Consider the following 16,405-nt stretch of genomic DNA (forward strand, 5'->3'; position numbering starts at 1 on the left):
CTCTCTTTTGGTAACCAATTTGGGTTTCTGGAGTTATCTTTAAATCATGTATTTTTATATGTAAATATAAATGAGGCATTTGTTTAATAAACCTTTATCAACTGTTTGTTAGTCAATTATAAGATACTGTTTAAAGAATTCTTCCATTCAGGGTAATAGCAAGAACAATATAGTTTACCTTTCAAAGTATAAATTGTGTGATTGCCGCAATTAATAATAAAAACAAACATAAGGCATTTCGGAATCCAATAAAAATAAGAACAAATATAAACTTTGCACTTCAATAGTTTTCATAAAACAACTAATCTATTAAATGACAGTAACTGTTTGGTACATATCTGAACACGCATAAGTAAATATAACGCTGAAGTTATCAATTAGTCATGATATAGCCTTGTTTATCACGTCATCTATTTTTATATTTAAGCCAAAGGTATGTACAAATTACTCTCCAAATCACAAGATGTACATTTGATAGTTAGTAATGACAGTGAGAGGTATGTACCATGTCATTTCCTCTGTTCCAACCTATATACATTGCGTTTGAACTTAATTACACCATTGGCTTTTGTATGACTAAAAATAAGTATGTACGAATGATATTTTATATAACGTCGAAAAGATATATCAAAATGAACTTAATAAGACTTTGCATAAGGGAATTCCATACTATCCAGTAACTGGCCTTTGATGGGGTTTAATAGTGGATGTTTTTGTATTTGTACATCCATATGGAATGTCAATATACTATTAATTCAAATTTTCAGACTGAAGTTTAAAGGTTTTTACTACATTACTTCAATCATCGTGATGAATGGTAAATAAACATATAGTATTGTAACTATATTTAACCCAGTCGGTCAATAGCTGAGGAAAATCAAACCCACCGGATAAACGATGCCTTTTGGATCTTTATAAACAAAAGTTTTATATAACTTTATGTATAAATCCACCATCCACATAAATAAACCAAATCAAGAACGATAACTCTTGCAAAAAGCCAATTTCAGATATATTTTGTGATCGCAAGTTGCAACAACAACTAAGACTAGTTTTTTGGCACGTAACTGTTCTGAATAAGAAAAAAAAAACAAAACAAACAAAACAAACAAAAAAAAACAAAGATGGGATGTTTAAACCCCATTGTTGTTTGACCTAGATATATGGTAGAACCAAGAAAACATAAATATATCATTTGAGTACATCAAGTGTCGTATTGTAGACCAATATTATCAAACTTGGAGTGCTAGTATTGCTGATAGCGAAATACTCTGTCTATATATGTCTTACAAATATTGTTTTGAATTTGAACCATATCTGAATTATGATTTTGATACTTCTTTACTATGTAAGTTACGTAGTGGTACTTTGAAGCTACAGTTAGAGGTTGGTCGTTATGAAAATATAGAAAGAGTCAATCGTATTTGTAAATTTTGTAATATGAACTCCATTGAGAACAAATACCACTTTATATTAGTTTGTCCAGCATTTAGACTTTTTAGATTTCGTTTTTTACCATGATATTTTTGCTCATGGCCAAATGCCTATAAGCTTAAAACTTTGATTACTGCCAAATCTGACAATTTGGCACAGAAAATTATGTTTATAGCTTGGAAACATAGAACTGCATTGTTACATTTGTTGTATATGTAATATATGTATTGTGCTATAGCAATCATGTTGCTTGTGCAATAAATATTCATTCATTCATTCATAAACATGCGCTAAACACATCTTTTCTGGTATTTTTATACCGTTTTACTGCTTCTTTCAATTTTTACAAGCACGAATCACCTCTTGTCTTGTGTTTATAAGCACCACTACTTAATATAACGATAATACGAGAATGGAAATGGTAAAAATATCCAAGGAACAACAATCCAAGCCCGGATGAAAAATGTCAGTTCAAGGCCACCACCGGTTTTCATTTAAAGACGAGAAAACCCTCACACTATATGGTCCAGTAACATAAAAGAAAACTGAAAACAAAAACAAAACAATACATACAGAGGCCAGGTATTCATGAATTTTTAACACAATATTACATACAAAGGCCAATATTCATGAATTTGTAACACAATTTTACTGATATATTTTCTACAGATTTCGAAGTGAACATATTAGTGAAAGGGAATGTATCAGTAAAGTGGTGTTAAAAATCATTTTTTTTTGCCTAAAATACTTTACCTTCTCGTTATATAGTTTGGTGTATTATTAGTCGTTCGGTTGTCTGTTTCCAAAAATTTTCATTATCAATTTTCGTTATATATGTACTGCCATACACTTATTCTAACTCATATAATGTTTCGTTCTTCAGAAATACTCAACGTGTCTTCATCAAACCATTGCTACTATATGAAATTCAGAAGGTTTTATTGCAAAATACGAATATACTAAAGATTTAAAGTTACTGATGAAAAGAAACGAAAGTTTGATGATGATGGGTATATCGTAATGAGGTAATGAATAACAATGAAGGCAGATAAAATTTACATTACTGAAACCGTTCCCAAAATAAACTTAAACCTATTTTAACTTTAATTTTTTTTTATGTCTCTCCATATCAGTTTAAATGTATTCTGAATCTTGGTCAATCGAACACCTCTCTAAACCAAACAGATTGTAGTCCAAAATATGTTCGGTTTATGCAAGCTTCACTGTATTATGATGATGTAATTATATGCTCTTAATTACAAAGTTCAATTTTTCTGTCAAAGAAATAATCATGACAAAAATGTTCATTCAAACAATATAATGATAATTCCAGAACATTTTTCGAACCGGAAGTGATAGCAAGAGTCAAATACATCGTAGAAAATAACAATGACATGAAAAAACATGGATATGACTTACGTATAGGAATCTTAAGGATTGTTAGGTTTCCTGGAATAACAATTAACCACCCAAATAGTTCATGTATGAAAGACTTATGGTACAATAAATATATAGTCAGCAGCATGAATGTATTCACAGTATCGCATTTAAGGAGAAACCTTGCACAAATGAACAGAATTAAAAACTATTTGCGTAAAAAAAATGTTCTATTTTAAATATGAAAAAATTGCATAAAAATTATTAAATTGATATTAGTTTTTTGAAACGCATATAATAACGATTATTTTGTTGCTAACAATCAACTAATGGTAATATGTATTTAGTTATTTTAGTGATGTCTTAATAAATGAAAGAGGAAATTACTCAAAATTACTGCCAAAAAGCAGTTCATTGTAAATTCGCTTCGCTTTCTTGATAAACAAATCTTATGTCCGGCAACTAGATAGTGAAATACCTCAATGATTCACGTCCCGATATCATATATATCTTTACAGTCTATTAGGAAAAAAAACAAAAAACAAAAACAAAAACAAAAACAAACAAACAAACAAAACAACCAAACAAAACCAAGCAAATAAACAACAGACAATATAGTTTGATTTAAACATCAGTATCTTCAACTGTTTTATTAGTGTTATCAATGCATACTTTAAGGTTTTAGCTAACTCTGAAGTCATTTCTTCCGTACATTATTTTTTTTTGTCATAGTGGTAAAATCACTGATTTCTCACATTCATCAAAGTATTTGTAATGCAAAACGTTCATGAATTTTCCGTATTAGTACAGAGTTAAACAGTTTTTGTGGGCTTATGTGCATTTTTAAATTTTCATGTTTCCCAGTGACCCTAAATTCGCAACCCCGTGACCCAAACGATGTTTATTCACCTACAAGACAACTGGTTTTGTTTTTATTATAAAGTATTTATAATAGATACCTGACATGGATGGAAACATGTCAACTATTATTGCATGGAACCAAGCATGAAATGACGTCACATGATTCATGGCCAGGTGTGAGAGGGTTATTGACCTAGTAGAAAAGGTATAATTCATCGTGCTGATTACTCTGAGGATAATAGATAAGGATGAAAAGTTTTTACAGAAAACAATAGATTTTTGTATGGTTACCTTTAGTTTGTTTGTTTGACTAATGTTTAGAGAAAAAAAAAACAATGGGCTAAAGAGGTTTAAATCGTTTGTTACGATCATTACTAGTTTCTCAATTAGAAATATTTACAATATTTCAGTGCTTAGGAAGCGAGGTTTACCTGTACTATTCCAGGTTTACAATTAAATGGCCAAAGAATGGAAGTAGTTTTCATTGGCACCAAGATTATGAGTAAGCATACAGTAGTTACTCATATTTAATAAAAATAATTTAACTGTAGTTGAACATATTGCAATACTCATGCATGAGTTACCGCAGTTCTAATTTAACCACCACTGCAACTTCAGATAACTGGCAAATCCTAGTGTAAATTGCTGCATAATTTCCAATAAGTCTTGTGATTGGTTGTGACTACATGGGCAATTAAGGGTATTATTATAAAACTTACTTTAGTGCTGTGACGTCAAATTATCGATTGGTCCGAGTCCGCGATTTAAATAAAACATTACTATATAAAGTTTTGAATGTTTGATAAAGGATCAAATTTTTAAATTTAAATTCAATAAAAATAAAATTTTCCAGATTGTTTTTTTTTAAATTTTTTTTACCAAGTTATGTGGTATGGTATTACTAATTTTAAGGCAGTATACGCTTCAAGCCACGATAGAAAAAAATGGTGAAACACAACAAATATAACATTGTATAACCCCTTTAAAATTGTAAATACTTACAGAGATAACCAAAGGTCTTCAATAAGTGTAAACATACCTTCAAGCAAGCTCGGAAAGGCCCATACAACAAAAGTAAAATAATGCACAGAAACAGAATGATGACTCTCCTTTAAATAAAACTATAAAGTCAATTAAGGACACGAAGACATTATTTTGACCAACATTAAGATTAGGGTTAAATCAGTAAAAACGAACCAAGTATCATGCTGAATGCGCAACATACAACTTGGAAATACTTAACAAATGTCCAAAATCGACAAAATAAGGTAAACGCAAAGGAAAATCATCAGAAAACATGCTTCAGTCATAAATGAATTGTTAAACATTTTGAATTTGATCTTGAACTTGATATCACAAAGCAATGAATGGTGCCATAATAATAATGAACACAGGTCCAAAATGTAATGGAATATTTCATAAGAAATAAATTGTAGAAGAAATCGAAAATATTAACATTTATTACAGCTGGACCTGCGTAAAGATGTTCGTGTATCCCGAACATATGTCATATTAAAAAACATTTGATTTGAGTAAGTATACACTAAAACTCAATAAAATGTTTTTGTTTTAATCAAGCCACAGAATAGATACAACAGCAATGTCATTAAATATCAAAGTGCATTATAATTAGAGGATAAAATAAATCTTACCTCTCTCCAGAAATGGGCATATCAATCTAAATAAAAATTTTAGTAATTTAAACGCACTCATAGGATAGCGATGTAATAAAAAATTGTAATAGTGAATCGTCTGGAGTGATTTTGTCCCTTTGACTAGTGTCAAATTATCGTTTCTATTGTGGCTTGAAGGTGTCATGTTCGTAGGGTAGTCAAATCCGGTAAGACGTCGAAGCTAAAAGGAAAACATATGGTCAAATATTCTAAAAAGTCAAATAACGACACGAAGACTTATTAATGACCTACATATCCTGCCTGTTGAAAGATGCATGTCTGCGGTTGGGTTAAACCAGTTTTATAACCACACCCCTTTAATGTAAGATTAAAAATGAACACCAACAACAAATAAACAAATCATAAAATTCACACAGTAATATATACAATTATTCTTTATAGAATACCTCAACATACAATGTATAGAAAAAAATGAAACAACCAGTTAAAGAATGCTGACAGCAACTGAGATCTAGCTATGGACATATTTAAAAGAGTAATCAAAGGAACCAAGGTTATAGCGATAATCAAAAGAATGCAATCCAGGGACAAAGACCAGACATGGAAAACAGACATACACAACAAAGAACATAAAGTAACTAAAATCATACATACAAAGTAACAAAAGCAAATGAGCAACTCGGACTCCACTAAAAACTGGCAGCATGGACCAGGTGCACCGGTAGGGCAAGCGTCTTCTGCCTTTCTAGAAACATCCGCCGAGAATGATAAAGAATGATAATACCATTCAAATTACCGGCCTGAGAAATAAACGGTCACTATACGATTCCATTAGTCTGCATTTGGAGTAGTAACGTCAAGTACTAAACGGATAAGATTATTTGTAGTGCAATACTTAAAAGAATAGACATTGATTTGAAGATCGTATCCTTTACGAATAAATCTATTCCGGGTGGTTGATAAATCCATCGGATTATGTGTGAAAAAAAATGTGTTTAATTGACTATATTTCATAAAATAACTGGGTGAGCAACATCATTTTAAATTAAAAACCTGCAAGTGCTATTATATTTTTTGCATCAAGCTTTTGTAACGGTGAAAAAAAATAAGTGAAGATTTTGTAGAAAATTGTGAATTCGGTACCCATGGTGCAGATGACGAGGCATTCTATGTGCAAGGGTAAACTGTCCGAAATTAGTAAGACAAGCATAACTTAAATAAAAAAAAAAAAAAACAGTTCTAGAGAAAATCGGTTCGTCCGTTGCAACAGTTTACATTATATTGTTACAACGTCTTTATCAAAATATAATAAGTTTTCAGCGCAGTTGATTTTTATAGTTAATTCGGATTACAAATAAATCAATGTATATTTCATATTCAAAATCATCATTCAAACATGTCGAAAGAAGATGTTTGCAAAATACTGGAATTTGTGATAAACAACATATTTGTCCTATGTGGTGGACGCGTTTTTCAACAAACGATCGGCATTCCAATAGAATAAATTTTGCTCCTCTACTTGATGACATATTGCTTCACTCATATGAGGCTGACTTAATATCTGATCTGATCCAAAAAAGGAATATCATTTAGCTAGATCCTTGAATCTCAGTCTCCGTTATATAGACGTATTATCGTAAAAGAATCCTAGTTTTAGTAATTTGATACATCGATCTTCCCCCAAAGAACTTTTGAGATAAAGGATACTACAAACACTTTGATATCAGACATATCTAGACCCATACTTAGAGATCGATAGTAAGGGAAAAGTACTACAAACACTTTGAAGTCAGACATATCTTGACCCATACTTAGAGATCGATGGTAAGGGAAACTACTGACCAAACTATAAGACAAATGCAATAACTTATCATTCCGAATTGCCCATGTTCATTTCGTCCTTCAGCACCAGTGTTTAGAGCTTTAATATCACTCATATGTTATGCTAGAGCTTGCCGTAACTACGCATACTTTTTGCACCACGGTAGTCTTCTGAAAATTAGGTTACTTGAGTAAGGTTATTTTGCTACAAGATTGAAAAACACTACAGAAGTTTTATGGTTGTCATCATGAACTCGTGGATCATTACGGTGTATACATATGCATCATGAAATCTGATTTGTTCAACGTGTCATATTGTTTCTTTCCTATTTCTTCTACCCCGGACTTGACTTTTTATGAGCAACTCGGCGGGTGTCTCTAGAAAAGCAGAGGACGCTTACCGGGTCCATGCTCCCAGTGTTCAGTGGCGTATGGGTTTCTAATTTACTTTTAATACTTTGTATGCAGTTATTTTTGGTTATTATGTATTTTGTGTTGTGTTTGGCTGTTTTCCCTGTCTGCCCTTTGTCCCTTGATTACATTGTATTTATTTCCGCAAGAATCCTGGTTTCCTTGATTACTCTCTTATACAATGCATCCGGTATGTTGTCTTACACTTTCATAATATTATTTTCATCATGAAACTTTGATTCGTCGTTTAGTGGAGCCCGAGTTGCTCGTTTACTTTTGATTCTGCGTACGTGTTATTTCGGTTATTAATTTTTTTATTTTTATTTTTTTTTGGGTGGATTTCAGGTCTTTGACACTTAATTGCGTTCATTTGATTTCTGGTAGAATTTTGGTTCCCTTGATAGATCTTACATATTTAATCTGTTTCAGATATTGGTATAATTATGGTATTCTCTACCCTGACATGGGAACAATATCAGTAGCTATCGACGAATGTACGACTGAGAATGGTTGCTTACAGGTTTAGGTTCTTAATATCTGTATATATATTCATAACGTAGCTGCCACTCTTCCTTTAGACTACAATCTACAAAAATATTTTTAAAACATAAGCCAAAATTAAAGACATACTGGTAGCAAGAAGTTGATGCTTGTTAAACAAATCCATTCATCTTACCTCAACAGCAATTCAGTTTACTTTTTTGAACATAGACAACATGTTTCTTTTCTGGTATTTGTAGCTTTTAAGGGGATCCCATAAATGTGGAAGACTGACACACTCCAAAAATGGCGGACAAATCACTCCTGACATGGTACGAGTGGAGGAAATAAAAAAGAAACTTCCTTTGACATAATGGAGATGAAACCAGGTAAAATTTGATATATCAAGATTTATAGGACGGTTATTACAATTAAGTGTTTTTTGAGATGTTGTAACTATCACATGCCTTTTTTTACGTGTCCGGTAAGGATAAGAAACTCGTATCTCTTTCAAGACACTCGCCAAGCTGCTTGTTACAGTCAGATAAAAGAGAATGAATATCTAAAACAGACAGATGTTGTCGGTTATATTGAAAACTTACACTCCATATTGGTCACTCAGCTCATGAGGTCACGGTAGCGTGTATATATATCAACATCTTTCAACTTACGAAATATCTGCTACTAACATCTCATTCCTCGATACTTCTAGCACCTTATCAGTGGGAGAGCTGTCCACGGACCTTTATTCCAAACCAACGGGCACACACCAAAACCTTACGCCTAAGAGCTGTTATCCATCTCACCTGACTAAGAGTATACAATTTGGTCAAGCCCATAGGCTAAACCAATAACGAATCCTTCAAAAACGTCTAGATCAACTGAAGAACAATTTAAAAAGACCATCAAAGAAGGGTTCCAAAAATTCAGAATACCCCAAGGAGTAGCCTGTGGCAGTACAGGGCAAGGAAAAAAATGTAAAAAGAACTCCTTGTGTTCTAACATACCACCCTTGCCTTAAAAACAGCCACATTACCATTCGTGAGCACTGGGCCTCTATCGAGAAAAACTCCAAACTCTTACCCCAACCAACTACAATTGCTTTCAGACAGCCAGACGGTTTGCGTAGTTTGCTTTTGGGGGCTGAGAGTCAACACTTCCGATTACCAAACCGCTGTCTCGATGATTTCAACAAAATGCAAAATTTAATCGTGGAACAAAACACGTTCTGGAGTGAGAGAGAGTGGGAAGCGGGATAGATTTTGGATAAAAGAACTCCGTGTTTTACATCCACGCAGAATTAATGACAATCATCCTTTAGACTTATATATTTATATATAAAACATAAAAAAGGCATTGACATTTTAATTGTTTCTATTATTTTTCAGGAGACGTTGTATTTTTTCATTGTAATACATTTCATATGAGTGAGGTCAACACAAGCGATAGAAAAAGAATATGTTTCCCGATAGCATATAATAGAGCAAGTAACAATCCGACGAAAAAACATCATCATTCATCATATTCACCACTTACAAAGGTAGGGAATATTTTCAATACGCCTGATTCTTTTGTAACCGAGGCAATGTCAATCCCAGTTATTTGTTTTCTGTGTACTTTCAGTTATTTGTCAGTCATAGATCCTTTTGTATCAGTAATTTTTTCTAAAACATTTGACTTTACCCTCTTTAGTATTTAAGAAAATATTTGTCCGTTATTCTAAATATTCAGTAGTGGAAGAAGGGAAAAGGTTCCAGGACTTGGAACACACACACACCCTTTTCTATTTGGGAATTTTATGTAAAACTTGGAACAATATGCGATAATAATAACCTGGAACTTCTCCATCTTCTTTTTAAAATATTATGTTATATAATACATATTATACACTATTTATGTAGCGTTATATATCTTCACATTACTAGAAGCACTTCACAAGCAACAAAGTATGAGATTTGAATTACAATCATGCAATAAAAATACATGTAGTATATAGTGTAACAAAGCATGGGAAGACTAGTAATTTAACCAAAAAAAAAAAAAAAAAAAACGAATTGTCACAATGTGCTGTTAACTTTCCCTAATGAGCTATATTAGTAAAAAGTAAAATATTAAAAATAGTCATTGGTATAATAAAAGAATTAACTACAAAAATAAAAGCAATAACAAAAATTCCCTTGTGTCATCAATAAGAAAAATAAATACAATCACAGAATCAGACATAAAATGTCATAAATATACAAAATAACACCTTAAAAATTACACCCCAGGAAATTACATATATTCATCAAAAGGACTTAAGTGCTTTTTGAAAACATCTATGGATTTGGCAGGACAGATACTCCATGGTAAACTATTCATGATGTCGATGCTGCTTTACTGAACTGTCTATCTCTACATGTTTTTGCCGTACTCTTGGTGTTGTCAGTACCATGAAATCCTGAGAACTGAGTTATCTTGATGAACATATAAAGTTATCAAATTTTGAAGATAAACATGGGCTTGTCCACTCAAAACTTTGAACGTATTGAGGAGAAGTTTGTATCGGCATCTATAGTTTACATGTAGCCAATGAGTTCATGTGTGAAATGACCGTACTTTCTCTCCTGTTCCACAAGCCTCAATGCATTGTTTTGTAATTTTGAGATTACATTGTTGTTTATACTATGTAGAAGAAGTATACCATAGTCTTTTCGTGGTGTTAGTAGTGTTGCAACGAGAGTTTTACACGCGTTTTCTGAAAAGTATGGTCATTTTCTTCCAATAGATCGTAATTGAGCATAACCCGATTTCACTAGCATTCTGACGTATTATTCCATATTCATTTATTCAACGGGTCATAGTTTTCCTTTCCTCGTTTGTCTACCTCGGACTTGACTTTTTATGAGCAACTCGGCAGGTGTTTCTAGAAAAGCAAAGGACGCTTACACTACCGGTGCACCTGGTCCATGCTCCCAGTTCTTAGTGGAATCCAAGTTGCTCATTTGCTTTTGTTACTTTGTATGTATGATTTTAGTTACTTTATGTTCTTTGTTGTGTATGTCTGTTTTCCATGTCTGGTCTTTGTCCCTGGATTGCATTCTTTTGATTACCACTATAACCTTGGTTCCCTTGATTACTTTGTAACGCTTCTTCAAGCTGAACGCCAAGATTTTAATGACAGGTTAGTTAATAACGATACTGCAACTGACAATTCTTGAAATCTTTAAGCGGATTTTTAGGAGCAAATACTGTTAATACTGTCTCGTCCTGATTTAATTTCAGCAAATTAGATATCATCCATTTGCTTATATCCCAACGGCAAGGCTTTCTAAGCTTTGAGTTATATCACTCCAATTGTCAGGTGGTTTAATGATTTAATGATTAGATATAACTGTGACTCATCAGCGTGGCGGTGGTACGATAGATTGGACCGTGAGCAATAAGCGCTGATATGTTTAGAAAATATTCAGTACATTTTTGGTTCAATCAAAGACCGTTACGGGTCGCCATATGTCAATTGAATATCGTCTGATTTAACGGATCCTATGGCAACGCTTTGAGATCGTCTTTGTGGACATGACTTAATCCATAGAAAAGTTTACATTCAATGGCTATCTCAAGATAGTAGACTTAGGGTAAGGGAGGTGATCCAAATTGAAAGGATTTTAGTCATTATAGCTCCAAAGTGATACTGGTGTTTAAGATAAATAACTTCAAGAAAGGGTTGAACTTTTAGAACAAAGTCAAAGATACCAGTCCACAGTAAGTTTGCTCTTATGAAGAACTGATTAAATGTTTCAAATGGGTATATTGAGGGTTTTATTTTATAACGTGGGAAAATGTTTGAAATGATACTTTCTATTTCAAACCAAGATTCCTTTAGATAAAATATTCAAATTGAAATATGAAAATAATCTCTGTCTTAATTGAAATGAGAAAGTACGGCTAATCAATAACTTTGCCAGTTTACGTAACTCCTTAACTTTTTAGAGTTAAGATATATTCTTTATTATAATTCCTTACCAGACTTCACGCTTTCTGTTTCAATTCGTTGCTTTGTTTGGCATAAATTTTAGAACTTTTAGAATTTTAAGTTTTTCCCTTCATGCAGAATGATGGAATATATATTTTTAAATTAAAATTTGCTACAGTAGTTGAGTCAAGCTGTGCCCGGCAATGCTCTTTCATCAATATAAGTCATTATAATTTGATATTTGGTAACTTTATTGAATATTCACATGATTTTAGCCATAATGATTAGTTATGAAAAAATATTTCAATGCCTTACCCTACAATCATTAAAACATATTAAAAAAAAACTACACGGTGGACTTTACTGGAATTTTTTTATTGATTTGGATATGAATAGTCCTTATCTCCGATCAAACGCAAAGTATCTGAATCAGTCCCGGATACTTGAATGTCTTTGGTCATGTAAAATGATACAAAGGTCGTTGTTTTTGATACATCTGTTTTATATATAGTGTTGGTTTCTAACGAAGATTTGCTTAAATGTACCAACATAACAGATATGACGGGAAAGGATTTTAAATGAGGAACAAAGTTGATGCTGTGATTAAAAAAAAACCCGGATTATTGTAAATGGGTACGTCTATGAGAGCTTGATATTGATACTTTAATTGTAAATTTGGTTAATTCAAAACGACATATGGTTTTTATTAATGAAATCTTATCTCTTACGGCGAGTGCCGTAAACCTACAACATAATTTTCCCGAAGAATTGATACCGTTGATCACGATCTTTTTTTTATTTTACTTAGTGTATATAGTGAGAAAGTCAATGCCACACGTCAGAGTAATCAAGGGAACCAAGATTCTAACAGGAATCAAAAGAATGTAATCATGGGACAAAGACCGGACATGGGAAACAGACAAACACAACAAAGAACATAAACTAAAAAGTAACTAAATTAATACATACAAAAGTAACAAAAGTAAATGAGCAACTCGTACTACACTAAAAACCAGGTGTACCGGTAGGGAAAGCGTCCCTGCCGAGTTACTCATACAAAGTTAGTTTTATAATCAGATAGATGATTTTTTTCATATGATTTAATACGATATGTAATAAGCTTTATGATTGGCTAGTTCTCTTTGAGCAAACCATGTTATTTTGTATAGCCTGGATATATACTGAGACCGTGTCCACACTTCGCGATGCAAATATTCCTAAACAAAATAAAGTTTGTATTACCAATCAATTATTATCAATAATTAACGGCTCAAAAAGCAATCGAACAAAAGAGTTGTAAATACAGAAGCTACCCAAAACAAACGGACAACATCAGCTAAGATTTTTACTGACCAAAAGTTAGGCAACTTCTTTACTTCAAATCAAAAACTAATGAAATAAAATCTCTTCTAAAACGTTCATTTAAATAACTTTATATCACAGTAAAAAAGACCACAAACCATCTATATCTTTTTAAATATTAAGTCCTGTGGTCCTTTTCACAAAAGATAGTAAGTATAAAATTAGTTGTAAGTTATGACGTCACAATACTTTGATTTACTATGACGTCATAACTTACGACTAATTTTACACTTACGATGTTTTGTGAAAAGGACCACGGGACCTCGAATCATGATTTCGGCTAGAGAAACTACCAATAAATGTCTCGAATCGAGGTTGTATTGAAAGAACAGGTAAAACAAAAAATACGAATAGTGTAAGACATTATTATATAGATAGCACAGGTATATCGACTATTCCCTGTGTAAAACTTAACACAATGAAATTAATTCGGTAATTTCGCTCTCGTACTTTCTCCCGCCAAAATGTCACAGCATGAATATCAATCCGCCGTTCACAAAATTAAATTCTATGTTGAAAATAGCAACCAATTATGTAGAAAAATATATCATGAAAAGGAAAATCAATTGGTTATCCCGAGTAACCAAAAACATCGTTGTGGCATGTTTTAGTCAGGTTTTCAATTTTTTACATTGGTTGTCTCTTTGTTTCTCAACTTATTACATAAAAAGAATGCGTTGATAATTTTTTGGAAAGAGTGGATAACCAAAAATATGATCACTCGTGCCAAGAACGCGTTAAGATTTAATTTGTGCGTGGAACCAGTTTCCAAGGAACAAATCTTAGAGGCATACACAGTTATGGCACCCGAACAACCCCCCCCCCCAAAAAAAAAAAAAAAAAAAAACCTGGAGACAATCGGTAGAAAATCAGAAACACAGTTTTCAAATATAAGAAGTAATAAAAGAAGCACCGATGACATTGTGACATAAACATGAATGGTGTGCAGACAAATTACATATGTAAGCTGCATACAATTCAGTGTGGCGGACCGTTAATTGCCAAACGAAAGTATACGTAGACAAAGTATTCTTGCATTTAACATAATAAAAAGGAGATATATTTCAGATTAAAACCAGAGAACATATTGAATCCTGTTTACACTACCCGCTACTCTGCAACACGGTTGATGAAAAGTTAAAACAAACATTCGCTTTGAATTTACTGGTACTCGAATTCCCTTCGTCTATATGACAAACTCTCACAGATCCAAACACCATCAAACTTAATTTGAATATGCCACTCACAAATCGTGTAAAAGTTAGAATAAAATTGTATAAATGGTGTTTTAAATTCAATTTCAACAAGTGACCTAATTAAAATACGAGACTAGCTCAAAATATAAATACAACAAAACTAATCATATATATACAATATATATTTCGATATGCTGCTCATGAGCTTTAAGGGATAACCTTCATCAGCAGCATTAGAATCAAATGTGTTTTGTAAAAATATCTCATGAAAAAACAAAAACAAAAACAAAACAAAACAAAAACAAAAAAACAAAAAAATTGTATGCAAGCATTGCTCAAAACCAAAATTTTCGAAATATTCTGTATGCCGATGTTTGCATAAATCTATATTTTAAGGTGACAATAAATAGCTGTCGTTGAGGCTTACCGCAGGATACACAAAATTAGAACTGGTTAAGCATTACCCGTTTTCTTTAAATGATTAAATGTGAAAAAAACCTGATTAAAAGAATTTTGTAAGACAATAAACTATTCATCGACATGATGAGAGGCAAAGATTCGACCGTTATACGTTATGTCTACGGCTAATTTTCTTTTTGACGTTGTATCTGATATTTAGGAAGATCAAGAACGGTACGAGGTTGTTATTGATGAACTTACCAATAAAAAACGAGCTATGTAAGGGGCCACAATGATCAGAGATAAATCTAATATCATTAGAATGGGTATCCAAAATACAATCCATAACAGACTGTTAAAGAAACTGGTCCATACAGAGACTCTTATTTAATTAACTTGTGTGACACAATTCGAAGTTGATGCTATTTTGTCGAAACAGAAAAGGAAATGAAAAATGTTGCATTGTCATTTGTTTTACCATTTGACCACAGAGTTAGGCATATCAATAGTTTCCCATTTTAAATGACGTCCCAGTCCCGATCATATACCTTGAAACCTGTCTTAAGAGAACTTCCAAGGGAAAGTAAAATTCTGGTCTCAAAAATAGATGGTGTTAATAATCACATTGATTTTACATAGAATGCACTACATATGAACACTTTATAATAGTCATTTAAGATTATTGCTGACGACAAGTGGTCCCCAAGACAGGGTTGTCTATCATTGGAACTCGTTTTTCAGTATGCATTTATTTTCGAACAAAAAAGTGAATTACCATTAATTTTACTCCATCCAAAATGATAATAAAAACAAGACAAATAACAGCACTAGAACAAAGCAGAAAAAAATGAAAAAAAAAGTTCCTGTCTGAATTTCAATGTAATGCGTCATTAATGGTTTAAACTGCCTTGAAACTTCTACGACAGGAAATAATCATCAACTGATTTAAACATTTTGTGGCACATTATGTCAAATTCCCATACCTCTATATATTTTAATCGATGTCAACAAGCCGATGAACACTCAAATGTTCTCAAAAAGCTTTTTGCTCTTAATTGTCGTTTATTTATCCATCCAACTGTTGCATTTTCACAGATGCCACTATTCATTGCATTATACTCATATTTCACGTTACAATTAAGAGATAATTGAAAACAATACAAAATAAAAATTAAGTGCCATTCTGTGGAAGAATCAGGCAATAGTTGGCACCTCACTTTCCCCAATTTAGTCATTTTTGCCTAAAATATATTCAGTACATCTAGAAAACAACCAAAAAACTATTTTGTTTAAGTTTATCCTGAAGCATTTGTGACGCAGACATTTTTTGACTGCTTATATAGGGAAAGAGTCCAAGAAAAGTATTTCCCATGTTTTCCAAAGTGCATTTCAACTAAATTTGATCTAAAATATCTTGAAAAGGAAAATTTTAAAAACACTTCGATGGTAATTTCTGGTGGTTATTAGGTATAATT

General features: G+C 32.3%; 1 pseudogene across 1 annotated transcript; it reads left to right on the forward strand.

Annotated features, from left to right (window-relative positions):
* The first annotated feature begins 217 nt into the window (after positions 1–217).
* Positions 218–14,618, forward strand: LOC148612665 (uncharacterized; annotated as a pseudogene). Its single transcript, XR_015924458.1, has 11 exons — positions 218–497; positions 768–817; positions 2,318–2,459; positions 2,768–2,849; positions 3,767–3,877; positions 4,083–4,174; positions 7,968–8,058; positions 8,279–8,407; positions 9,407–9,558; positions 11,283–12,606; positions 14,404–14,618. The product of XR_015924458.1 is annotated as an uncharacterized LOC148612665 (transcript).
* The last annotated feature ends 1,787 nt before the right edge of the window (positions 14,619–16,405 follow it).

This window comes from Perna viridis, chromosome 7 (assembly GCF_037379345.1).
Source record: "Perna viridis isolate PV_CMFRI_1.1 ecotype Kerala chromosome 7, ASM3737934v1, whole genome shotgun sequence".
NCBI lineage: Eukaryota > Metazoa > Mollusca > Bivalvia > Mytilida > Mytilidae > Perna > Perna viridis.